Source organism: Acinonyx jubatus, chromosome E2 (genome assembly GCF_027475565.1).
Source record: "Acinonyx jubatus isolate Ajub_Pintada_27869175 chromosome E2, VMU_Ajub_asm_v1.0, whole genome shotgun sequence".
NCBI classification, from domain to species: domain Eukaryota; kingdom Metazoa; phylum Chordata; class Mammalia; order Carnivora; family Felidae; genus Acinonyx; species Acinonyx jubatus.
In genome coordinates this window covers 29,612,423-29,639,730 of record NC_069396.1, presented here as the reverse complement: position 1 = coordinate 29,639,730, position 27,308 = coordinate 29,612,423, and the positions used below count along the sequence as shown (strand labels likewise).

At 50.4% G+C, this 27,308-nt stretch overlaps 1 long non-coding RNA gene across 1 annotated transcript in view; it reads right to left on the bottom strand.

Annotated features, from left to right (window-relative positions):
- Nucleotides 1-8,276: 8,276 nt before the first annotated feature.
- LOC128313217 (uncharacterized) overlaps nucleotides 8,277-27,308 on the bottom strand; it is a 127,795-nt gene continuing 108,763 nt past the window's right edge. The window contains exon 2 of the long non-coding RNA XR_008293589.1: nucleotides 8,277-8,447. This is a non-coding gene — a long non-coding RNA (uncharacterized LOC128313217). The remainder of the gene's footprint in view (nucleotides 8,448-27,308) is intronic.

Sequence of the window (27,308 nt, the reverse complement as noted above, 5' to 3'; positions counted from 1 at the left end):
CTCTTAAAGTAGGTAATGGCAATGCTCTTGGAGGTCGTTCTTTGCAGCTGGTGATCGGGGACTTTAGTAGGACTTGGATTTCTTCCTCATTCACTCATTCACCAGGTTTGCAGCAGCCAACAGTGTGATATATGAGGGACGCGGGGGTGAACAGGACAAATGCAGTCCCTCGGGAGCGAGTGACGAGGCCACGGGGGGGGGGGGGGGGAGAGACCGTTATCTTATCACAGAAATAAGGGCAAGTTTGTGCCTCCATGATGAGAGCAACAGGGGGGAGCCACCCAGCGCTTTGGGAACCTCCGGGGGCAAAAACCATCTGGACGCCAGAGTCAGGAGCAGCTTCCCTAAGAAACGGACAATGGGGCTGAGACGTGAAGCATGAGAAGAGCTCACCAGACAGGGGAGAGATGGGGAAAGAAGAACCCTTCTGGAAGAGGGAAGTGTAGGTGCAAAGGCCCAGTGCAGGCAGTAGCACGGCAGATATAAGGGACTACGGAGGCTGGGGGTTCTGGTGAAGTCAGCAGAGCCACCCTGGGCTGCGCCTTATGGCCATGTTAAGGCCATGGGAGTGGCTGGTCATCATAAAGGCAGTGAGAAACCATTGACTGATTTTAACATGGAAACAGGGCAGTGACGTATCTATTTATGCCTGGTGAAGAGCACAGCGGCCCCAGATCACCTCTTCACGGCATAATTTCCGGCAAAGGCTGGGTATTTCCAACATAGAGGTCATGGGAGTAAGAGCCTGGTGCATGGAGCAAAGGAGAAAACCCAGTGGAAAAAGAATCAGTCATCTGTGCAATTTTGGGAGACCTCTCCTTGCAAGCACAAAATGTAGCAGATTGGGAACATTTAGTGTGGGGGTCCCCAGGAGCACACTAAGTAGCCTCTAGGGTAGGGGCGTCTGGGTGGCCCCATCAGTGAAGCACCTGACTCTTGATTTTGGCTCAGATCATGATCTCATGGTTCATGGGATCAGGCCCCTCGTTGGGCTCCGGGGCTGACAGTGTGAAGCCGGCTTACAATTCTCTCTGTCTCCCCACTCCCACCCCCACTCTCGCTCTCAAAATAAATAAAGAAAAAGTTTAAAAAATAGCCTTTAAGGCAGAGATTTGCTGTCCTGCCTCAATAGAAGTTCATCCTAATGACTCCAGGCCATCAACAGTACAGATAAAATTGTAGTGGGTATTACTTGTTTTGGAAAATACTGAACAGCATAATATACTGCAGGTGTATTCCCCCAAAAAAATGGTTCAAGTGAAAAAAGAAATTGGTGCTAAAGGAATACATCCCGAGGCCTCTGAAATGTTCCATCATGACGAGCCTCTGAGCTGGCCAGATTGTGCTACAAACATCTTGATGAACTCAAGAGATTTTTAGCTTGCAACAAAGGAAGTAGAATGCTCTCATAACAAAGGCCTCAGAATATGGAGGTGGCCTTAGAATTGAACAATGGGTAAAAGCTGGAAGAATTTTGAGGCACAGGAGAGAAAAAAAAATGCTGCATTTTCTTTTTTTTTTTTTTAAATGTTTTTATTTATTTTTGAGACAGAGACAGACCATGAGCAGGGGAGGGGCAGAGAGAGAGGGAGACACAGAATCTGAAGCAGCCTCCAGGCTCTGAGCTGTCAGCCCAGAGCCCGACGCGGGGCTCGAACTCACGGAGTGTGAGATCGTGACCTGAGCTGAAGTCAGCCGCTCAACCTATTGAGCCACCCAGGCGCCCCAAAATGCTGCATTTTCTTAATTAGACTGTTGGGAGAATTGTGGACATTCAGGTCGCTTCTGGTGAGGGTTCAGAGGGGAGAAACACACACACACACACAGAAGGCAACGAGGAGACAGGGGCGAAGGTTGGAGGGAGGGATTCGGCCACAAGACAAGGAACGTGGGGTGACCTCCAGGGACGGAGAGATCAGGAACAGTGTCTCCCCTGGAGCCTCCGGAGGGAATGCGGTCTGTGGGCACCTTAATCTCTGCCGAGTTGTAGACGTGCGGCCTCCAAAACTTGAGAGAATAAATTTCCCTTGTTTGAAGCCACTGAGTTTGAGGGAATTTGTTACGGCAGCCACAGGCAACGAGTGCATTCTGAGTAACCTTTCCTTTGTGTTCCAGAAACATCCACGGTTTCATATGGCTGGTGCATTCTCATACTTCAGGGCTCAGACTAAATGACACCTCCTCAAAGTGGCCTTCCAGGCCTCTCTACCTAGAGCCAGCTGACCCCTTCCTAACCTCCATCACAGCACTCGGTGTTAAACCTAAACGTCCTTTCTCAGTTTGTGTGCTTGTATTTGGTGGGTCTTCTTGTTAGAATATGAGCTCCAGGTCGTCCCGGCCTGTGGGATCCTGCTCCCTTGCAGAAAGCCGGGGAGCAGAATGGACAGTCCATGAAGGTTTGTTGAATGAATGAATGACTTTTCGCAGTGTCCCGAACGTCAATCGAGTTTGGTAATTTTTTTTTTTTTAATTTAAACCCAGGTTAGTTAACATATAGTGTATTAATGATTCCAGGAATAGAATTTAGTGGTTCATCACTTACATATAAAACCCGGTGCCCATCCCAACAAGTGCCCTCCTAATGCCCATCACCCGTTTAGCCCATCCTTCCCCCTCAACGCCCCTCCAGCAACCCTCAGTTTGTTCTCTATATTTAAGTCTTCTAAGATTTGCCTCCCTGAGTCTGATGGGTATTAAGAAGACGAGCTAGGCTTCTAGCTCGCCTTGATCAACAGGTATCATTGGCTCTTTGCATTCTTATTTTGGATCCTTAGCCTGTCCCAGGATGTAAGGCTGTTGAATATTCATTCACTCATTCACTCATTCAATAAATATTTATTTATTCGGGACTTATTATGTGCGAGGCAGTCCACTGATGATTCCTAATTGGGCTATTTTTTTCCCCTGTTGAATTTCAATTGAGAGAGAAAAAAGCAATTGTAGCATTTTTTCAAGGCAAAACAATCTGTATTACAACCACAGACCACAAACAACAAAACAATTTTTCGTGAGGCTAATTAGTGCTGAGCCTTAAAAAAAAAAAAAAATTTGCCAATTCTGGAGCAGTCTTTGAAGCCTTTTTGAACTGAATGGTAATCAGGAAACTTCAGCCTTCATGAGGCAAGGGCTCAGAGAAAAATGAGGCACTCTGGAGTTGTGGACTTTCTGCAACTCTGATTTGGCTGAATTTTCTTCTGATAAGGAAATTTCCAGGACATTGACGGGCAAAGCACATTCATTGCACACACGGATTCTTTCAACAGGCTTCATGATACACAAGCAGTCTCCTAATCAGAAGTGTTTCTTTCTGCTTAAAACCCAGAAGGGTAGCTGACATCTTTTATCAAAAAGACAGACAATTCTTATCCCCTGACAATTCCAGATTATGGGTCCCAGGAGGCTCTCCTTACACTGGTATTTTATCACCGGAATCAGAGCGACTGCTGTTTATTTTCTGAACCTCCACGTAGTTTTCAAGGTGTTTCCAGCAGGGCTTGGGCTGACAGTGACACGTGTTATTGTCACATTGCTAGATCTGAAAGAAAACACCAGATAAATAAATATCAGTGTTTTCTTGGATCTCTTTTTGCTATCATGGGCACCGGAGGTACTGGCATTTGTTAATTCACATCTCTTCTCTGTTTGGGGAGGCTCGTTCCCCTTTCATATCTCGTCTGGTGGAGCGGGGGAGGCAAGGGGAGGCTGGCAGCCTGGCATGGACTAGGACAGCCATTTAATCCGGTTCTGAGTCTGGGAAAGGGACGCAGGACAGAGGGCGGAGGCGGCCTCTGGATGAAGTTGCATCCACGGGGTTGGGGCCTGGGAGCAGGAGGGGGTGGGGTGGGGAGAGGGGAGGAGGAGTCTGGCTGCAGGTTATCTGCGTGGTGAAGTCAGCGCTGCCTCAGAGTCAGGTGACACGGGCTGGGGTCTCCGTGGGGCAGGTTGCCTAACCTCTGAGCCTCTGCTTCTCTGCAGAGCGGGATCCTGGGACCTCCCTCCCTCTCCCAGGTTGACAGGGAGGTGCCCACCTCCAGGCAGAGCAGCTCCTCACTTTCTCCCAGACACCTGCTGCCCATTTTCCCTGCTTATTCCCCCCCCCTCCTTTTCTCTTCTACGGATCACACCTCTCTCTGCCTTTTTGCCTTCTTTAGATCTCCTTATCTCAGATCAGGGGATGACGTCAACAAACCACGGCCCATGGGCCACATCTGGCCTGCTGCCTGGTTTGGGAAATAACAGTTTCACTGGCACACAGCCATGCCCGCTCATTTGCATATAGTCTGCAACTGCTTTTGTGCCGCAGCGGCAGAGCTGAATGGTGGCAACAGAGACCATATGGCCCGCAGAGCCTGAAATCTGTACTATGCGGCCCTTCGCGCAGGAAGTTTGCCGATCCCTGTACGTGATGCTCTCCTAGACATAAATGACCCTGATTCCACCCATCCTCGAAGACCCGACTTGAGTTCTTGGTGTGCTTGGCGCTCCACGGCGTGTTTATCGGTTTCCCGTGTAAAAAGGTTCCCATGATCCAATACCCGTGGAGAATCCTAAGTTAAGTGAACGTAAACAGACTTCGTTACTAAATGTTGGACTTATCAGAGCATTTAACGTGCTGGTGTGCAGGGGGGAATGCCCAGGAGGGGAATGTATTTCTCGACGGGGCCACTAAGTGTTGAAGAGCTTGACCCCACTTCTCTAACCACTCTTTCTCTTCGGGGGACGTCGTCTGCTCCCATAGCTTCGGAATATTTTCTGCTGAAATTTTCATTTCTAGTCTGGGTCTCTCCTCTGGGCTCCAGAAACCAGGCTCCCTTTACTCTGCAGTTATCTAGCAGGTGCCTCCAGCTTAAAATGTTCCAAATGTGCTTGTTCCCCTCCCGTCTTTACACCCATGTTAGGAAGCGGCAACACTGTTCACCAGTGGCTGACGTCGAAAACCTAGGACTTTCTTGACTCTCTTCTTCCTCTTACGCCCTTTATCAAATCCATCAACATGTCTGTCATCTCTCACTACAAACTGCATCCTGCACAGGGTCACTTCTCACCACTGTGCAGTGACCGGCCAAGTCTAAGCCAGCAATATCTCTCCTGGATTCTTGCGACAGCCTCCAGGTTGGGCATCCTGCTTCTGCTCTTGCCCTGTAGTTCATCCTCTGCACAGCGGACAGAGCGGTGTTTCTGAAACTTAAATCCAATCACGTCACAACTTTCCCCGGCTTCACATACTTTAAAGAAAAGGTTTCTGTTCCAGCCAGGATGCAATACAAAATTTTTGAATGGCTTTCCAGGCTCTGGCTAATCAGGACTTCATCTACCTCTTACCTCTGACCTATTCTGCCCTTAAACCCAGTAACCCCTGGGCCTTTGCACATACTAATGTTGCATCTTGGAAAGCTCACCATCGTTCTGTTTTCCTCCCCGCTCTTTTCAAGTCCTCTTCTGACTCTTCATTGTCATTTAGGTCTTAACTTCATAGATCTTTAGAGAGGCCCTGGCTCACCAACCCAAAGTGGGTATTATTCTAGAGTGTTCTAGAGTGTTCTAGAGTGTCATCCTTATGGCTCTTATTGGAACCCCAACTTATCTTCTTTATCTATTGTTTTCATGCTTATTTTCAGTCTCCCGTTGAGTAAAAGCTTCATGGGGGGAAGAACCAGGTCTGTTTTTCTTTTCCCATCACTAGGGATCCAGAGCCTGAGACAGTGCCAGGCACACTGTGGTCTCTCTGACAAGAGGCCATTCTCGACGGGCCGACCCCCAGCCTCCTTTATCCACAGAACACCCTGTGTATCAGCATTTTATATTATTATTATAACAACAACAAGAGCTGACATTCATTGAGGGCTACTTGCCAGGCCTCATGCTAAATGCTTTTCATTTGTTAATATGTGCTGGTCTTCCAATTAACCTGTGGAGCCTATGAGCAGGTGCCATTGTTGTACCTGCGTCACAGATGGGGAAACCGAGGCACCGAGAGACCAAGTTGCTTGCCTAAGATCGCACATCTGATTCTCTCGATCTGATTCCAGATCCACAACTGTGGGCAGTGCTGGGGTTACAGCTGCCGTATTATGGCGCTCAGCATTTGAGCCTCTGGAAGTAAGGTTAACAGGAGCCTGACAGCACTGTGACCGGGCTCATCTCTGACCTTGGCTTCTGATTTGAGAAGAGGCTCTGCTATGCCATGTGGGCTCACCTGCACGTTATTCGGAACGCTACTCAGCTGCGTCAAAAACCTTACTCTCATCGGGAACCCCCGTGTGTACTTTTCACAGTCTCAACGGCTCATAAAAAGTGTATCTACCCTATTATTAAATGAGGTAACCTCTGTAAAGTGCTTAGGACAGTTCCTGGCCTATAAAAAGGGCTTTGCAATTTTTTTTTTCGGTCAATAAATGAATATATGTAGCTGGAAGAGCTTTCACCTTGACCACAGAGGTGAGCAAAATCAGAGGTGGCCAAAGCCGAGTTCCCCGTGCCGTCCGGGTACCGTCCAGGTACCACGCCTGCTGGACATGAAGTAACATTGAATCCATAAGTCGTTTCCTTCCTCAAAGACAACCTGGCCCAATCTTCAACATCTCTCAACACCTGCTAATCTCCCCCTTTAGCCGGGAGAGTCCCTGGGACCAGCCTAAAGCTCAGAGCCTTTGGCAAGCAGTAGTGTCTCTTAGGCGAGCGAGAACACTGTTTTGCCTGAAAGGTTGCCTCCTCCTTGCATTTACAGACAAAGTCCGGTACGATTACCCGTATTCAAATCTTGAGGTTTTCATTATCACGGTAAATTTTGATTTGTGACAAGTGATTTTGCCTTGGAATTATGGTAGAGACTTCAAGGTTGGTTTGTTTGTTTTCCAAAATGAATTGACATGAAAAATGAGCTTAAAACACACATTTATCACATGACCCAGCCATCCCAGTGCTAGGTATTTACCAGGGAGAAGCGAGAGTTTGAGCCCAAGAAAATTTACCTGCGGGGCGCCTGGGTGGCCCAGTTGGTTAAGCCTCTGACTCTTGGTTTCGTCTCAGGTCACGATCTCACGGTGCATGAGTTTGAGTCCCGCGTCAGGCTCTTGTGCCGATAGCATGGAGCCTGCTTGGGATCCTCTTCTTCTTGTCTCTCTGCCTCTCCCCACCCCATAAATAAAATAAATAAATAAGTCAGTAAGTAAATAAATAAAATTTACATGCCAGCTCTCATAGCAGTATTATTTATAACAGCCCCAAATTGGAAACACCCCAAACGCCCATCAACAGGTGAATAGATAAACAGACCGTGGCATATCCACACCTAAGACTCCATAACAAAAAGGAACAAAATAGCAAGGCTTACAACCACACGGGCGAGCTTCAAGGGCATTGCGTTCCGTCAGAAAACTCCAAACAAAAGAAGGGGGGCTTGTGATTCCAATTATGTGACTTTCTTCGAAAAGGCAAATTTGTGGCAACCGTAAATGGGCCGCCCGTGCCCTGGGATAGGGGAGAAGATGGTTGTGACGGGGGCCCAAAAGGGCTTTTTGAAGATGCTGGAAGAGACCCGTGTGTTTGATTGTAGACGTGTCCACATGGGTACGTACGTTTGTCAAAAGTCATGGAAATGGACATTAAGGTAGGCGCCATTGTGTTACACGCAAGGTATGCCTCACTTGAATTGATTAAAAGGAGAGTTTAAAGGGGAAGTAGGAAAATAATGAAACCAGGATTGTGTGGAAGGGCCGACGCTGGGAAGGGGGCTGAGTTGAGGAACCTCTTCTTCTTCCCATATTGTCATTTAAAAATTCCTTAACCCCGGCCGGCAATCTCCATGCACTTGTGTCATTAACCCTGTCAGCCTTTTCTTTTATGGATTCTAGATTTCATCTCGCTTAAGACATCAAAAAGGCCTCCCCCCAACCTACGATTATGGACACTATTGTCTCATATTGTCCTCTGGGCTCCTAGAAGCGTTAAAGATGTGACTTTTCGAAGTTATTATTCTTACTGGTGGTAAAAAGCACACAGCAGGGCGCTTGCCCTCTTAACGAGTTGTTGTTGGTTTTTTTTTTTTACGTTTATTTATTTATTTTGAGAGAGAAGTGTGAGAAGGGAAGGGGCAGAGAGAGAGAGAGAGGACGGGGTGGGGGGAGACTCCCAAGCAGGCGCCACACTCCAGCGCAGAGCCCGACGCGGGGCTCGAACTCACTACCCAAGAGATCGTGACCTGAGCTGAGATCGAGAGTTAGACGCTTAACTGAGGGAGCCCTCCAGACGCGCCCCCCCCCACCCCTGCCTTAACCATTTTTTTTTTTTTCAACGTTTATTTATTTTTGGGACAGAGAGAGACAGAGCATGAACGGGGGAGGGGCAGAGAGAGAGGGAGACGCAGAATCGGAAACAGGCTCCAGGCTCCGAGCCATCAGCCCAGAGCCCGACGCGGGGCTCGACCTCACGGACCGCGAGATCGTGACCTGGCTGAAGTCGGACGCTTAACCGACTGCGCCACCCAGGCGCCCCTCCTGCCTTAACCATTTTTAAGTGTCCACTTCAGTGGCACTAGGTGCATTCACACAGATGTATGACCGTCACCACCATCCGGCTCCAGAATATTTTCATCCGCGCAAACTGAGTCTCTGCCCCCCCCCCCCCCCGTTCCACGCTCCCCTTCCCCGCTCTTACCAGGCCCTGGCAGCCATCACACTGCACCTTCTGTCTCTGAAGGGAGTCCCCTGGGTGCCTCGCGTCGGTGGAGTCACACAGCGTGTGCCCTCTTGTGACTCGTTTCCTTCACTTGAGACACACGTTCGTGTCATTTTTACCACCGCTCCATTTCTAACGCATCTGGAATTTGTTCTGTGTGTGCATAGCGTAGGCAACGATTTCACTTGATTGCGGCCAACAAATGGTTAACCGCATTTCCCAGCCTCATTTACGGAAGAGACCAGTTTTGTTCATGATCGACGGGTAGACACCAGTGCCATCCACCGTGTTCCGGGGCTCCATCGGGGGCCCTCTCTTCTGGGCTTTGAGCCGCGTGTTCATTCCTCTGCTGGTTCCTCGCGGCTTTGACCACTTCAGCTAAGGCCTCACCATCCTAACTGTATCCGGGGCCTTGCTCGGGCCTCGTGTTTTGCCCGTAGCCTTTCAGCGGCTCCAAAGGATTTGGGGTGCTCCCAAGGTTTCCCTAAAGCCCCTCCGTTTCCCAGGGGAGACTAGCGGGCAGGGGTCTCCGTCCGGGCGTGGCTATGGAAGGCCCGGGCCACGCTTGTCAGATCGCAGAGACCCCGACGGTCCCGAGCACCCCCTGTCGGCCGCAGGACTGAGGTCACTGGCAGGTCAGCCCTCCGACCCTGCCTCCGAAGGGTTTGGGGGGCAGCTCGGGTGCTCAGGGATGGTTGGGATTTCTCTGCCTGCCGTGGAGCTTTGACGTGACCCAGCTGATCTTCAGGCCGACTTCAAGATAAGGCAAGTTAATCTTGGTTCCCTTCCAAGGACATTCGGTTCTGACAGGCAAAACAGAATCCTTTCGAAGTTCATTTCAGAGGGGACCCCGGAGGCAGTACGCTAGGGCGCCCCTGGACTTCTACAGAGGGAGTGTAGTGACGTTGCCGGGCCCGCCTCCCCCCGGGGCTGTGACAGGACGCTGAAGAAAGGGAGCACGGGCCCCTCTGGGCAGGGCTGGTCCGCAGGCATGTGGGCCACAGACGGTCCACGACTATCTGCAAGGCTTGGCCTCGGATCCCACGGAATCGAGGCCCTTCAGACTGTTTTCTCAGGACTGGAGGTGTGGGCAGAGAGTGGGAAGGGCTGGTTTCCACAAATCCCTTGCCATCTACCATCAGATGACTCAGGTCACGCCAGGCAGCTGGCCGCCTCTAGTTTTCTGGTACGTTGAGCCAAGGTAGAGCAGAGATAAGCTGGGGTGGGGGGCTTGCTGGGGAACAATGGCCATTCTCTCTCCCCACCCCTTGGTGCTTCCCAGCAGCAGGGAAGCCACCTGGAGAGCAGGCCGCATTTGGTAAAGGGCCCCTTGGGGACACGGAACACAGGGAGGAGTTTGCAGGGCCGAGCCAGGAGCTGGCAGGAAGGCAGACCAGCGAAAGCCTCCAGAAGCTCAGTGTTGCCCAAACGAGGATCGTTCACACGTCACCTTCCCACACTCCCCACTCCCTGCATGGGTCTCTATGGTCACATACACACACACACACACACACACCCCACAGGCATACGTACACATATACATTTAAACCGCTTTTCTAACATTGGTGAATTTAGCCTATTTACAAGCAGTCATCTGTGATCAGTAATGATCAGTGTCACTCACTTGATAAGAGAATACGTACAATAGGCCACTGCTGTTGTAAGCACTTTATTTATTTAAAATCTTTTTTTAATGTTTATTTATTTTTGAGAGAGAGAGAGAGAGAGCTGGGGAAGGGGCAGAGAGAGGGAGATGCAGAATCCGAAGCAGGCTCCAGGCTCTGGGCTGTCAGCACAGAGCCCGATGCGGGGCTCGACCTCACAAGCCACGAGATTGTGACCTGAGCTGAAGTCGGACGCCCAACCGACTGAGCCACCCGGGCGCCCCTGTTGCAAGCACTTTAGATACATTAATCTAGGTTAATCAACTCCCTGAGGCCAGTCCTACTGAGTAACTTAGCCCCCACTCAACACATGAGGAAACTGAGGCACAGAGAGGTAAAGTCACCTGCCTAAGGTCACTCTGTTTCAAATCCAGGCCGCCTGGCTCTGGGCTCTGAAACAGGCTCCCTCTCCAGTCATGGGTCAGATATGGGCTGGGCTGAATGTCTTTTTCCCGAGTCACATTCACAAACCACATATATGTACACACACACACATATATATACACACACACACACACATATATATATATATATGTATATACATATATACATCGAGTACAAAGTGTTCATCTATGGGCCACCTGGTTCTCTCCACAAACCTGCATTTGTGGACACTCACTCAGGCCTGGAAGGAACAGAGGCTGGAGTTGGGGCAACCCTGCTTCCCCAGGATGATAAGGCCAGGGGGACCACTATCCTCTGACACTCCCCGGTCCTCTCAGCTCTGTATGTGTGTCCCTCCAGTTGCCGCCTCCCCAGCCACCATGGGGACTGGATCCAGTGTGAGTGTGCGGGGTGGGAGGTGGGAGGAGAGAGGATGCAGGCCTTCCGAGGCCCCATTAGCCACGGAGAATCCTATAGCCCAGTGACTCACGCCCTGCGGTTTAGGAGGCGAAAACCACCCAATTCCGTCATGGTCCCCTCCCTCTTGTCTGGTTCTAATTTTTTTTTTTTAGACATTTATTTATGTTTGAGACAGAGAGAGACAGAGCATGAACAGGGGAGGGTCAGAGAGAGAGGGAGACACAGAATCTGAAACAGGCTCCAGGCTCTGAGCAGTCAGCACAGAGCCCGACCCGGGGCTCGAACTCACGGACCGTGAGATCATGACCTGAGCCGAAGTTGGCCGCTTAACCGACTGAGCCACCCAGGTGCTTCTAAATGAAGCACCTGGCCTGGTTTGCTCCTGAGGGGTTCTCCATTAAGTGGGCAAGTAGAAACTTCAAGGTGAGACTTCAGAGTGGCCCCCATGGTGGGAGAGTATGGTCCCCAGCGCCGGGCACAACAGTTGATCCCCAGTCTTGTGGTTTTAATTGGAAGTCACAGCATCACTGGCATCATCATGATCACCTTGGGGCATCTTTTGGGAAGCCCCAGGGCACGCTCCAGGCTCCTTAAGCTGTGCCCTGAGTGGCTTTAGCCAGGTGTGAGAGAGATTTCCAGCAACAGTTAGGCTTTCTTCTGAAGGCCTCAGGTCGAGTGGAGACAGAATGGGCTTTTTCTCTGGGCCTTGGGCCTGTGGCCACCTGCCTGTCTGACAGGCTGAGCTTCTGGGCCTGTGTTCCCAAAGGCCCGGACTTTGCGGAACCTCCTCTCAAAAAGCACCCAGTACTGCTCTCTTCCTCAGCTGTGGAGGACTGTAACCTTTGGAGCAGGTGGCTCTGGGTTCAAATCCTGCAGGGTGGCCCGGGCGAGGCACTCTACCTTGCTAAAGGCCAAGTTCCCTCACCTGTAAAATGGGCTAACAGCTCCTGGTCTGCACTGTCACCGGAAGAAGGGAATGAGTTAAGGGGTGAAAAGTGCTTGGGCCCAGAAGCTGCCCAGGACATGGTTGGTAGTGCCACGGGCCAGGTAGCCCAGAGTGGGTTTGCTTCTTTGGTTCTACTTCAGGCATCTGCACGCTGCCTTCTCAGGGGCAGGCTCTGTGTTACGTGGCTTTTGGTGGCAACTAAGATAGGGGCCATCCCAGCCCTCGCGGGTCTCAACGCTTCTTCCCCCTGCCTCCGTGTAGTTCATTTCTACATCTCTTAGAGATGTGGTTTTCTAAACTTTAGGAAGAAGGTCGCCAGCCCCCGCAGAAGTCAGACAAATGTGCCTGTGCCCAGGGTACACGCGAAATTTGCAGACAAGTCAGGGAGTCCTTGGACCCCCGCCCCCTGCCCCCAGCCACCCTTTCCATTCTCCTTAGCGCCTTTTATCAGGCCCTAAAGATGGAATGGAAAAGAGTAAAGGTGCCCTCAGCCATTTATGCTTATTCTGTTTCCCCCTTCCCGGCTCCCATGGGTGCCCATGGAAACTGCGTGAAATGCTCTTTCTAAAAGCCTAATTATTTACACTGACGGTATTTACTTTTAACCTCCAGTTGCTGAGTCAATATCATTTTTCCCCCTTTCCTCCTGTCCCTTGGCTCAAAAAGGCAGCAGCTTTGCGAAACACACCTGACTGTATCTCTTTATCTGCCACTGTGGCCTTTTAAATTTCACCTGCTCTGGGAAATAAATGACAGAGGCCACACAGATTCAGGAGGGGCCATTGTTCGGGCCCTGGTCTTTGCTCCTGCCCACAATTGACACTACCTCTTTAAGCCTCCAGGGTTTTCCACAGGCTCCAGAGCTCCCACCTACCGTTGAATTTTCTTTTCCAAGTTCTATGACCTGAGGCATTGCCCCAACTGCCGCAGGAGGGTGGGAATTTTCTCTATACCTGTGACCATCAGGGAGTTTCTGAACAGCCTGTGACTACCAGAACCAGCCCTCTTAATCTGCTCTCTGGATCGCCCCCCGGGGGGGGGGGGGGTGGTATTCCGGGCTCCGCCCTGCCACTGGGCACCCTGTACCCAGCTTCCAGGCACCTGGCTGCAGTCAGCAAACTGATTTGTTCAGTTATATCTATGATCAGATGCCACGGGCAGATGAGAGTGATAACACCGTCCCTGTTTTGCAATCGGGGACATGATGGAAATGGGAGATAAGGTGCGGGGGAGGTGTGGGGCAACCTCGAACCAGCTCCCCAGTAAGGACACCGGTAAAGCCATACGACCCATTTTCATTGCTGGCAACTTTCTGGATCTCCATTAGTCGTCTGCCAGTGCTCCTGTCATTAACCATGCTAACCGCGCTCTCTGCAGTGGGATCGCTCTGTTCTCCCCTTGCCACCGCGTAGGAACAAACGTCTTATAATTAGCAGCCGACCAGGCGACACAGATCTCCTGGCTGGATGATGATAGGCCTCGGAGGCTGTTCCAGGACCTTCCTGATCCTGCAGAACTTCACTTGGGTCTCTCGGCCCTCCCGAGGTGGAGAGACCCTACTGTTCTTCTACACGCAGCCCCCGCCAAGAGACGTGGGCTCAGCAAAGTAGTTTGCGTGTGCAAATCCTACCCCCTCGCTGTCTCCGACAGAGCTTCTCAGAGCCTCCGTCCTTGTCTGGCCAGTTCACCTCTGGGTCTGCACAGAGCCTGTCACCGTGTTCTTGGCCTGTGACTAACGTTGAATGAATGCGCCCAGCAACCCCTCAGCCCCCAGGGGCTGAGAGTTCATTTTGCAATTCAACTATTTATCTTAGGCACAGCCAGCCTCCTCCCCAGGCCTAAGGACACGTTGCAATCTAGAAGCTGGAAGGAAGCTGACCACTTTGATTCCAAGGTGTGGGCCCAGCTGTTGCTGTGGGCGGAGGACAAGAGACAATGAGCTCTGGAGCTGTAGATGCGTCCAGAAAGCTCTGTGAGGCACCGTGTGTGGGTGCTCTCAGTGCTGTTCCACAGCATCATAGCAGCTGCGGCAGGGTGGACAGGGGAGGGGGGCATAGCTGTAAAGGTGGGCCATGGGCCAAGGGATGAGCTCCTTAGGGGTTATGTCGACCGTCCAGCCTGTGTGGTATTTCCAAATACTAGAAGGGTGGGGTGGGGGCGTAGATATAAAATAATATGTAATCTATGCATGTGTATTTCTATACATGCCTATATAATTTAAAAAATATATACACGGCCCCTGTGTTCTGCATGCTGTATCCTACCCCCAAAATTCATACGTTGAAATCTTTAAAAAAAATTTTTTTTAAACAGGTACGTTTATTTATTTTGAGAGAAAGTGACAGCAGGGGAGAAGGAGAGAGAAAGGGAAAGAGAATCACAAGCAGGCTCTGCACTGTCAGCACAGAGCCCGATTTGGGGCCCGAACCCACGAACCACGAGGTCACGACCTGAGCCGAAATCGAGAGTCAGATGCTTAACCGACTGAGCCAACCAGGTGTCCCTTTTTAATATATTTAATGTTTATTCGTTTTTGAGAGAGAGCGAGAGAGCGAGCAGGGGAGGGGCAGGGAGAGAGGGAGACACAGAATCCAAAGCAGGCTCCAGGCTCTGAGCCGTCAGCACGGAGCCCAGCGTGGGGCTGGAACTCACGAACCACCAGATCATGACCTGAGTCAGAGCTGGCCACTGAACCGACTGAGCCACCCAGGCGCCCCACATATGTTGAAATCTTAATCCCTGATGTCGTGGTGTTAGGAGGTGGGGCCTTTGGGAGGTGCTTGGGTCATAAGGAAGGAGCTCTTGTGACTGGGATTTGTGCCTTTCTAAAAGAGATCCCAGAGCGCTCCCTGGCCCCTTCTTCCCTGGGAGGAGGCTGTAACCCGGAAGAAGGCCTTCACCCAACCATACTGGCACCAGCCTCCCAGCCTCTAGAACTGTGAGAAGTAAAGTTCTGTTGTTTGTAAGACAGGCCGTGACACTTTTGTTAGGACAGCCCGAAGGGATGGAAACAATGACCATTTTCTCAATTACCAATAGATGTGGCCCCTCAAGGGGTCAGAGTCCCAGCAGGAAATTGATTCCAGTTTAGATGGCTTAAGGGTCTTTAAAAAGGACCTGCTCCCAGAGACACGAAGGGCAGATCAGGGCAGGACAAGCAGCCCCGGAGACTAGCCATTTGATTTCAGCCTAGCGCCTGGTGTAGAGAAGATGCTCAATAAAACATTTCTTAAATCACGAGTGAATGCATAAACTATTAATAAGTAAACCGACGAGAGGCGACGCGTCCCCTTTGGAGTGGATACTCTGAAGCCCTTTTGAGAGCTTGGGTTCTGAGAGGGTAATTGACCGGCGAGGGCACTCGGCCACTCAGTGCATTCCGCAAATATTTATTGAGTACTTATTATGTACCAGACGTGTTTACATTTGATGGGGGGAAGACGAGCATGTCAACATATGTCTGCTGTGTAATATCTAAGTGCTACAGAGAGCAATACAGCAGAATGGGGAACGGAAGCTCTGGGGACAGGGTGTACTTTTACGGATCATGTGGTCAGAGATGGCCTCTCTGATACGGAGAGACATGGGAGGCAAGACCCGAAGGAAGCGAGGACAAGTCATGTGGTTCCTTCGGACAAGAGGATCCCTGGAGGAGGAAAGTGTGTGCAAAGCCTCGGGGGCAGGAGCGCGTCCGGGGCATTTGGGAAAAAGCAAGGAGGCCGCGGTGGCTGGGCCAGGGTCGACCCACCACCTGCCGCCCCAGCTGGACATTCGAAAAGGTCCCTCCGACCTTAACCTCCCCCGGCCAGAGCCCTCCAACGCCTCTGCACTGTCTGGGAAATACCTTGGCCGGCTCCCTCTGAAATCCCTTCCCTCTCTGCACTCTAGCCACACTCGCAGCCTGGCCTTTGCCCCTGTCAATTCCCTCTTCCGGGAGCACTTGCCCCGTCACTCCTCCGGATGGCCTCCTCTGACTGCCATTCCCAAGAAAGCTATCCCAGGTACCGTATCATGCCACCTTTCTCATTTCCTTCACAGGCGACACGTTATCTCCTATTACCTGGTTTATGTGTGCCAACCTCTTTTGTCACCCTTGTCCCACCAGGAGCTTTCCGAAGGCGTGACCCTCATCACTTTGCTCCTCGTGAGATCCCTTGGACCTAGAACAATGCCTAGCACATAGTGGGTCCTCAGCATATATTTGTTGAACAATGAATGAATGAGTGAGTGAGTAAATTTTTTTTGAGACCCCGGAGTGGGACTGAGGAGAACATACTCTTTCTTTCCTCAGTCTTTTGTGCCTGAAGGTTTTCCTTCTAGACTTTGGCTTCTCTAGGGAGCGTTTCGAGCAACCATCCATACCGGTGTCATTGACCGGAAGAGCAGAGCTCTGGGGATCCTCGTGAGGGTTTTGGGAAAGATTTCTCTTGTACCTGCTCCCCTTTTCCGTCAAAAAATACTTTCCATGATGGGGCACCTGGGTGGCTCAGTCGGTTAAGCGTCGGATCTTGGCTCAGGTCCCCATCTCGTGGTTTGTGAGCTCGAGCCCCACACTGGGCTCTGTGCTGGCAGCTTGGAGCCTGGAACCTGCTCCGGATTCTGGGTCTCCCTCTCTCTCTCTCTCTCTCTGCCCCTCCCCTGCTCACGCTCTGTCTCTCTCTTTCTCTTGCTCACTCAAAAATAAATAAACATTAAAAAATTAAAAGGGGCGCCTGCCTGGGTGGCTCAGTCGGTTAAGCGTCCGACTTCAGCTCAGTTCACGACCTCGTGGTCCGTGAGTTCGAGCCCCGCGTCGGGCTCTGGGCTGATGGCTCAGAGCCTGGAGCCTGCTTCCGATTCTGTGTCTCCCTCTCTCTCTGCCCCTCCCCTGTTCATGCTCTGTCTCTCTCTGTCTCAAAAATAAATAAACGTTAAACAAAAAAATTAAAAAAAAAAACCACCGCTTTTCATGCAAGTTCTCCTCAGCGCCAGGAGCTCCCACAATGCCGGGGGCCCAGGGTATCAGCCACACCACAGAATCTCACGCTAACAGCCCTCTTCTTGCTGAATAATTTTCCCTTTTGACAAATTAATAAGCAGAAAAGCATCATCTTATAGAGCCTGAAGTTGGCATCAACTTTCAACCCGGGAACTTTGAGAAATATGGGCTCAATCACCTCCACAGTGGAGTGTTGGGATTCCAATATCTGTGGACCCCTATTATGATTTTTTAATGACTTCTTATCCCCTCCCCCAAATCTAATTACTTAGGCCATTTTTATTTTTGTTTGTATTTTATCTTAGAAAGGGAGAGAGCGTACCCACATGCTGGGGAGAGGGGCAGAGGGAGAGAGAGAGAATCTTAAGCAGGTTCCATGCTCAGCATGGAGCCCAACTTGGGGCTCAGTCCCACCACCCGGGGATCATGACCTGAGCCAAAAGCAAGAGTCGGGCGTGCAACCCACTGAGCCACCCAGATGCCCCTACTTAGATAATTTTTGTAAACAACTCCTGTTCTTTCTTATATGCCTAGTGTTACATTTACCTACTCAGCGAAGAAATACGAGCTCATGCTGTCCCATGTGTTATCATACTCTTTAAAATACATAGACGGCTCTAAAAAAGGAAGCACATCCCCTCCTGCACTACTCAGGGCCGTCCTTTTATACCGCCAGTGACCGAAACACCTCATTTAGCAAACACTAAGCTGAACGTGTGGTTCTAGATCTAAGAGGGGCCTGGGAACTTGCATTACGAGCAAGTGTTTCCAGCGATTTTAGTGCATGTAGTCTGAGGAGTACATTCCGAGGAACTTCTCCTGGGCCCCAGACTTGGCTTTTAGTGTGAGGAGTGGTGTGTGTGTGTGTGCGTGTGCACATGTGTGTTTTCAGTCCATATCCAGGCAGGTTTTGAACGTCTGATAAAACAAGCACCGATCTGTAGAAATCGGCCATCGTCACCGTTACCTTATTGCTTTCTATCATGATGGCCTTTCTTTCCTTTAAATCTTCTAACTGGCCTGTGCTCGTAGATGGGGCGAGTACGGCTCCCGCCCTCGTTTTACGGAGGATGCTGAGAAAGAAGTTAATGGCTTCACTTCATGAGGACTCTGCCGTCCCTCAATTTCCCGTCTCCTTACAGTAGCCTAAGTAATGACGTGCGAGTGCTAGAGGGAGGCAGGGGCAAGAAGGAGTGACTCGGAAAATCTGCCCTGCAATGGAAGAGAAAGGAAGAGACGGCGAGGGTTGGGGGGAGAGACAGAGAAAAGAGAGATGTCACACATGGGGCTTCCGACCATGGGGAGTCCGGCCTGTGTTTTCCAGGGGAGATGAAATACCAAGACACCGCGTGTGCTCAGAAGGATCAAGAAGGGCTGGGGTCTGGGGCACCTGGGTGGCTCAGTCGGTTAAGCGTCCGACTTCGGCCCAGGTCGTGATCTCACGGTTGGTGAGTTCAAGCCCCGCGTCAGGCTCTGTGCTGAGAGCTCGGAGCCTGGAGCCTGCTTCGGATTCTGCGTCTCCCTCTCTCTCTGCCCCTCCCTAGCTCACGCTCGCTCTCGCTCTCTCTGTCAAAAATAAAAATAAACTTAAAAAAAATTTTTTTTAAATTCTAAAAACAAAGAAGGGCCTGGGTCAGCCTCCCGATGCTAGCCCCCAACTCTCTGCCTTTGGAAGCACATCTCAGTCCCGGGGCTGAGCATACCCCCTAGGAGGCTAGGCTGTGGAGAAGCCAGTATTTACCCACCCTCTCTGTTTTGGAAGTAATTAATCTTCCAATGTATGAGCCTCTTTGTGGTGGAAAGCGCGCGCTGACACTTCTGTGTAAACACCCAGCTTAGCATATTGACAAACTAGCGGCTGTTACTTTGATCCCAGGCTGCCAGCTCTGAAAAGGCACGCTGGCCAGGGTCTGCCCCACCGGGAACAAAGGTGACTCTAATCCCTTCCATACTTATCTCAGATCCATATTTAGCATTCGGCATCTTTATTTTCTACATCCACTTAAGCTCTGTTTGGAGTGCGTTCAGTAAACCTTCTTCCTCTTCACGCTCGCCGGTGACTCATACGTTGGTTTTCTTAGCAAAGCACGCAGCAAAATTCCAAAGTAGCAAATGACCTGAATGAAAACCCTTAAACTCACATAGACTTAATCACTGCGGCAAATTGGAACCATTTGTGGTCAGGTTTTGATGGCCATTTATAAAGATTTCCCCCCATGCCCCCCTCCACTTTCTTTTTTAAGTGGCTTAGTTAAGGTTAGTGAGAAAAGGAGGCATCATTGCCAAGGTCCTCGGGGTGGGGGAAGGGACTTAAATTGTTTCAGCTCTCAGGGACATCTGCGGTCACCTGAGTATCTTTCCAAAGGCAAGGAGCAGACTTTGCGGGGAGCCAGTGCTCCCACACATCTCCAAGGGTCAGGGCTCTGCAATCCAGAAAACGGGGAAGCCCAGCCACTTTCAGGGCTGCGAGTTTCCATGGGAAGTTTGGGGCCTCTTAGGAAAATACTCTGTTCTGTGACTTTTGTCGCCTCCGCTTATCCTAATAAGGCAAAGGAAAGGTTGGTATGTTTTTTCACGCACAGCAAGGCAATCAAATCCGATCTGTTATGATTTCTCCCTAAGCAAAGCGAACAGATGAGCTTTAATGAAGACGCCGACCCAGAATTGAGACTGACCCAGGCAATATCGCGGAGGGCGTCAGATCTGGTTCTGATAAAATCGACATTGAGGTTTTCAAGAATGAATCAGAAAGGAAGTTCAACTCCATTTCACGACGGGGCTGAGCTAAATAGAAAGCTCGTCTGTAATTAAGGGGAAGCTTTTTAAAAAAAAAAAATTTCTTGTTGTTGCTCTGCAACGTGTTTTTAGAAATTTCTAGAACTGGGGCTGCCTTCACCAATCAGTTCGTGGGGTTCTGGTTGATTTCTCGCCAGCAGATGGGAAAGTAAATTTGCAAAAACCTGCAGCAACAAATTTTACTGCACAAATTATGGAAAAAGTTACCCCGGAGGGTCCCCCCCCACCTCTCTTTTTCTTTCCCCCTCTATCTCTAGTTTCTGTGATTATAGTCGGAGAGAAAATTCAGGCTGAAAGAAATTCGATATTTATTTTCTGTGAACTTTAATAAAGAACGTGGTGGGTTTGGGACTTTTTTTTTTTTTTTTTAAGGCCCTTTGGACAAGTCCATTTTTAATTTTTTTTAATAGCACCTTTTGGCATAAAGCTGCGGTGGATGATTTATGAAGCTGTCACGTCAAGAGTCATTCCCGGCAGGTTGGGGAGAGACTCTGAAGTGAAGAGGTTTTGGACTCCGGGAGCCCACTCTTCACGGGACCCGTGTTCACCCAGGCAGGCCTTTTAAAATGCTTAGCGCCCGAGCCTGCGCTTGAAGTCCTGTTTGTTTGGGTTGGAGGAATCTCTTTCCTTTTTTCAACATTCTCAGATGTCCCCGGTTTAGGCCGAGTGATCAGCCGTAATCCACTCCAGGCCTGACCAGGAATAGTCCACTTTGCTCATAAGCACATAACATAACTCCGGCCCCTGGGGCCTCCGTCGTGAAACGGAATCCCAGACACCGCAAGATATCCTGGAAGATAAGCACGGCCCTAATCCCAGGGTCACGGGGGCCCTGGACGAGCGGGAGCTCACCTATACATCATGACATCGTTATCAGCGGGGCCGTGCAGCCACGACCCGCCACATTTTCCACAGGGCTCGGTGGTGTTAAGAAAATACCCTCCGGCGCGGTGTTATTTTAGGCTGAAACAAAAGCCGACATGAATGGCTGGGGGGAACAGAGGGGGCATTGTTCTCCCTGTGGCCGGGTGCTCAGAACTGGCCTGCAACTGGAACCCAGCAAGCAGAGAATTAAATGCCATCGCGTACAAATGGGCTATCGTGTGTCCGGCCGGATCAGCGGAGCACAGAGGGCGGCCGGGCCGGCGATTCTGCCCGTCCCCGGGTCATGGGAAGTTTGGTTTCCAGAGCAGAGGCCGAAAGCGCCACCTGACTTGTGGTGGTGGGATGGTGGGCTTGGGGAAGGAGCCACCTGCCTGGGAGAGACACACGGGAGAGCGCAAATACCACGGTGAGCCGGCTTTGGGGAGCAGGGGAGCAGGTGGGCCAGGCGCTGCTCTAAGCCCCTCTAAGGAGTTGTCCCGTCTACTCCTCCCGGCCTCCCCCACAAAGCAGGGGCGCTGTTGTTCGCCCCTTTTACAGACGAGGCAGCTGAGGCAGAGAGCCAGTGACTTGCCCGAGGTCACACTGCTGCCAGGTGCAGGAGCCGGGGTTGGCAGCCATGACCTCTGGTTCCAGAACCCACCACCCCTCCAGCTGTGCCCGACGATCTCGTTCTCGTCTTCATTTCCCCTGTCTTCCTCTTCCTGGTGCCAGGGTCATGAGGTCCGGCCCAGAGCCCTCAGTCCCTATCATGTCAAGCGTCAGCTGGGGGCGCATCTTCCCCGGCGTCTCTGCCAGGGGCGTCTGCTCTGTTCCTTCGTGCGACAGGCCGGAGGGGCCGGGAAATTAGCATCCCCGGGTCGGATGGCAGTCGGTGTATCAATGCCCCGGCTCCCGGGCGCCTCTGGCGGGAACCCTCGGAGGTGCGCGTTCTCAGTCGCCTAGAGCAACCTGCTTCCTTCCCTCCTCGACTCACCTCCTCACTCTCCTCCTGGTGTTTCCTGGGATCGCCGTCCTCCTAACAAACCCTTGTCTCTAGAGCCGCTTCCGGAGGAACCCAAACCAACACAGGTGATCACACCTCTGTGCCGTGATTTGACTCGTGTCTCATGAAACTGTGGGCTCCGTGCCAGCCGAACATTGTGTTCCTGGGGGACTAGACGAAGGCCCGAGCAAATATGCAGGAAGGAAAGAAAGGATTTTGAGATGAAAAATCCCTTTCCATCTAAAATAAGTTTACATTTGGACAGTTTGCTCTTTCCCTAAGTCAATGTGTTACGTTGAAAGCAGTTTTTAGCCTTCTTCTTCTTTTTTTTTTAAGTGAAGAGTTACTTTTTCCGGATACTTTGCAGGAGGTTCAAGACCTAGCCCCCTCCCCTCATCTGCCTGGAGTTGGGGATGGACCAGCCCCTCCATCGGGCTCAGGTTGAGATCTTTGGAGTTTGTTCCAGATCCCAGCCAGCTGCTTAGCAAGGCTCTGTGTCCTTTTCCTGGACTTGGTTTCCCAGTCTCCCTCAAAATGAGGTGCACCGCGTGCCTGAGTTTTCACCAGTGGCATTTGAGCAGGTGCCTACCGCTTTAAGCCCGGCCCACAAGCGCCACCTGTATGCAGACCTCCATGTTTTCCCTTCTGCAGCCTGATATCAACGAGCACGGTAACCGTGGGAGCCACACGTTGGATCTCGCAGAGCGCACCATTCAAAAGGGGGGGAACGGCCACACGCTGACCAGAAGCGCGCATTTCAGGCTTTACCGGTGAAAAATAATTCTCTATTGTGTTTGCACCATCGTACATTTTGGGGGCTATTTTTGTTTTCTCAGCAGGTCATATTTCCCTAACTCATACGGAGGGCTTAGGCACTGACCAGAGAGTTCGATTCCTCTGCCATCTGTAAAGTTAGTATGACACATGTCCAACAAAGGTTCGATTTTCTGCAGGAGAGCTACTTTCATTTAAAAAAAATGCTAATAGCAGAGCCTGAATTTTTAGGGGTTGGGAGGTGGAGGGTGCCTTGCTTTACTGGTGCCCTGAGTACATGTGTATTCTGCTGCTTCAGTGACGCCATAGACCCTCTTTCTAAAAAGGATTTGTCTCAGAGGCTGGAACATGGACACCTGCTCCATCCGGGAACCTTGAGAAGAGACGTTCAAGAGCATTACCGCTTTCTCCAGAGCTGCAGACAGCCACTTCTGCCCTTCTGTAGGCTATTGTAGCGATGCATATGGGACCTCGAGTTAAGAGCAGAGACTACATCGATCTCTAGGACCTGCCTGTTAGCTTTAAACCTTTGGAAATGTTCTTCCAAGCTTCCTTAAAACCCAAGGGAGATACAAGCAAGCAACCAGCAAAGGTTCCTTGGTTACCCTCTCTTCCTTTCTTGAGAGGATCTTGGAGTGTTGGAATCATGGTTTCTGAAACCAAGCAGATCAGGGTTTGACTCCTGGGTTTGTCTTCTCCTTGTTATTATTCCCATTTTACAGATGATAGTTCAAGACTGATTCTTGAACCTGCATCTCCCTTCCTTCCTTTCTTCCTTCCATCCTCTTTCCTTCCCTTTCTTTCTTTTCTCCCTTCCTCTTTCTTTCTTTCTTTCTTTCTTTCTTTCTTTCTTTCTTTCTTTCTTCTTCTGACGCTGGGCTCAATTCCATGGCTCTGAGATCATGACCTTGAGCAGAAACCAAGAGTCGGATGCTCAACCAACTGAGTTACCCAGGTGCCCTACCTTTTTATAAAATGTTATTTTATTTTAATTCCAGTTGGTTACCATATAGTGTTGTACTGATTTCAGGTGGACAATGTGGTGATTCAGCAATTCCACACCTCACCCAGTGCTCATCATGACAAGTGCACTCCTTAATCCCCATTGCCTATTTCAATCATCCCCTGCCCACCTCCCTTCTGGTAACCACCGGTTTGTTCTCTAGAGTTAAGAGTCTGCTTCTTGGTTTGCCTCTCTCTTTTTCCCTTCCTCGTTTGCTCTGTTTCCTAAATTCCATATATGAGTGAAATTATATGGTATTTGTCTTTCTCTGACTTATTTCACTTAGTATTATACTCTCTAGCTCCATCCATGCTGTTGCAAATGGCAAGATTCCATTCTTTAATGGCTGAATAATATTCCATTATATATAAATATAGATATGGATATATAGATATATAGAGACATAGAGATATATACATATAGAAATAGAAATAGATATAGATATATCACAACATTTTTATCCATTCATCTATCGATGGACATGGGCTGCTTCCATAATTTGGCTATTATAAACAACACTGCTGTAAGCATAGGGGTGCCTGTATCCCTTTGAATGAGCATTTTTGTATTCTTTGCGTAAATACCCAATAGCACGATTACTAGATTGTAGGGCAGTTCGATTTTTCACTTTGTGAGGAACCGCCATACTGTTTCCCCCAATGGCTGCACCAGTTTGTATTCCCACCACCAGTGCAAGACGGTTCCTTCTCCTCCACATCGTTGCCAACACTTGTGGTTTCTTGTGTTTTTTATTTCAGCCATTCTGACAGGTGTGAGGTGGTGTCTCATGGCCGTCTTCATCTGTAAAATGGGACTGTTGGTGGCCCTTACCTCGTGGGATTGTTGTAAGGACTGAGTAGGGTAATAATGTACATATAAACACTTTTCATAGTGGAAGCACTCAACCTGTTTCTGAAAACGTTTTTGTCCCCCCAAATAAAACAGGCACAGGACTTAAAAGATTCTAGCAGCCTAAACGTTTATGCGCGGAACAGCAACTCTCTCTCCCACTCATGACCCCCTAGTCCCATGGGGTGTCTCCAGAGGAAACCCTGGTCACCCGCGTCTTGTATAACCTGCCAAGGGTGTTCTCCACATGTACCAGAATGCAAATTACATATACTGGCTTCTGTGTGACCTGTCCACATATATATTTCGATTTACAAAAACAGAAATACCATACGGTTCAACCTAAATGGTACGTCTAAACAGAGGTGGCCGATCATACACACAGCCTCACAGTTTGTTCATCTTCGTGTTTGAAACTAATCATTTTTGGTGGGAAACCACCTGGGTCGGTTCTTACCGACGCCATCACATTCTTTTTAACAGTTGTATAGTATCCCAGCCTGAAAATACCCCTCATGCCTTCATTTATTTAACTAGCTGTCCTTTGCTGGAGAGTGCCTGGTTTTTGGTACCATTTGTGGAGATGACAGAAAAAGCCCTGCCCTTCTGCGCTCTCCATCCCCAGACCCCCAGGCCAGCCTCCCCCGCCTCCAGCACCTGTTATTTCCTTTCTGTTCCGTAACTCCCAGGAGTGCACATTTTTCTCACCGCGATGGTGCTAGACCGAGTTTTGGGCTCCTGCTCTCAGTCTAAACATGCCTTAGATCTCTTCGTAACTCAGCTTGTAAGTCAAGGCCCCTTAATTTGGCCCACAGGACTCTTTAACGCCTTTTAAACCCCGTTAAACCCATGTAATGAGTTTCCCCTTGCTGTGCTCCTGGCCGTGAAAGCTGAGAGCCGGGACCCAGGCCTCCCACCTGTTCCAGAGATTAGGCTGTGCTGGAGAAGCTGAGGGGCCTCAAGGAGGGGCAGGGGCAGGGGCGGGGGCGGGGGGTGGGGGGTCAGTGGGAGCTCTGTGGTCAGCCACATAGCAGGACTCTGGGCCGAGTGGGCATGTGGGTGCTCTTGACTCATCTGCAGGCATTCTTCCAGGGGTGTCGCGGCACTGGAGTGGCTTGAGTAGTGTTAGCTCCCATAGCTCCCACAAGGGGTGGTGGGCGTTTCGCATTGGGCCAGGGAAGTGGGCTGAAGCTGGCGGCCGCTGGGCTCGCTGAGAAGCGAGTCAGTGCTCCGGGTGGGACAGCGGGGGCTTCCTCTCTTTGGGCAGCCAGGGGGCACAGGGCCGGCCGGCCACTGAGACGTCCAAAAATGCTGTCTCCAGCAGGTTAGCGCCGGCTTCACAATCTCGTTTCCACGGCTGTCCGTTGTGCAAGGGTTTGTATGCTTCCTTCTGGAGAGGTCTGCCCCCGCCCCACTCTCCACGACCGCCAATAAAGCTGAGTCTGCACTTCCTACCGCCCGCTGTGAGCATGTGATCAGAACTTGCCAATCAGAGTGTTCAAAGCCACTGCCTATAATGATCTGTGGTAGCCCTCGTTCAGTTCCAGTGATTGGTTAAGGGGTGGACATGTGATCCAGGCCTGGCGAATCAGAATATTCGTTCTTTGGGCGCGGCAAATCTTTTAGGGATGGACACATGACCCAATGGTTATCCTCTGAGATTCAATCCTGGAACCTTCAGTGGGAATGACCAGGAAAGAGGGACTCTCTTTTCATGAAGGTTACTGGAGGAGAGAGTGACAGCTTGGAGTCCAGGGGTCGCCTGTCACCGTGAGGGAAAAGCCTGCTTGAGATGTCTGAAATAGAGGAAAACAGGGCCGAGAGGGAGATAGGGCAAGGTTGAGAGCTGTTGACATCAGTTAGCTTCTGGATCTAGCCGTACCTGAAGGTGTCATAGTTACACACACAAATAAATTCTCTTTTTTACTTAAGCCATCTTGAGTTGAGTTGGAGTTTCTTGCAACCCAGAGTCCCAACGCAAACACTTCACCTGCTACCCATATGGTATGACCCTCGGCATTGCCTCAGCCTACCTTTCCTTGTTCTTTTCTAGCCAACGTTTCCTCATGCAGCCCTAGAATTTGCCCCAACACATCTACTTTCACTTCATTGCCCGGTCCTTTCTCTCTGTGTAGCAAGCCATGTCTCATTCCCTTTCAACATGTCATTGTTAGCTAACGTTTGACTCTATACATAGAGCTCCCGGTTCTGGGAGGGTGGTATGCTCCTGTTAACACATAGCTTTCCACATCCAAGGAGCTTGTAATCCAGTTGTGGGTTGCTTAGCTCGAGTGAACTGAATGAATTAAAGTGTGACGGACTGAATGGAAGAGGAGGCAGGGCTCAGACCAATGGTGTTCATATCCACTCAAGGCAGCATTAGGCGGTTGCCAAATGGGAGATGTGGACAATCCAGGGTTCCTAGAAGGATCGGGAATATGTATAGCAGGCACAAGAAAAATTTGGGAGGAAGGTCTGGTTTGAAAGCCAGGCTAGAGGCTTTACATGCTTTCTTATGGGCCATGGAGAGCCACAGAAGGTTTTAGAATAGGCATACGGCAGGCAAAGCTGTGCTTCCGAGATGCTGAACAGCGATGTGAGGACTGGGTGGGACAGGAAAGGGCCAGTGGCTGTTGAATTTAACTATGAGGATTTTTATTTATTTATTTTTATTATTTTTTAATGTTTATTTTAATTTTGAGGCAGAGAAAGAGGGAGACACAGAATCCGAAGCAGGCTCCAGGCTCTGAGCTGTCAGCACAGAGCCCGATGTGGGGCTCGAAATCACCAACTTCGAGATCATGCCCTGAGCCGAAGTCAGATGCCTAACCGGCTGAGCCACAAAGGTGGCCCCACGAAGTGGCTATTTTAAAGACAACATCCCGTGGGGTGATGTGAGCCTGGCCTATGGGGTGGGTAGGTAGGGGATAGATCAAAGATGGCTTAAAAAA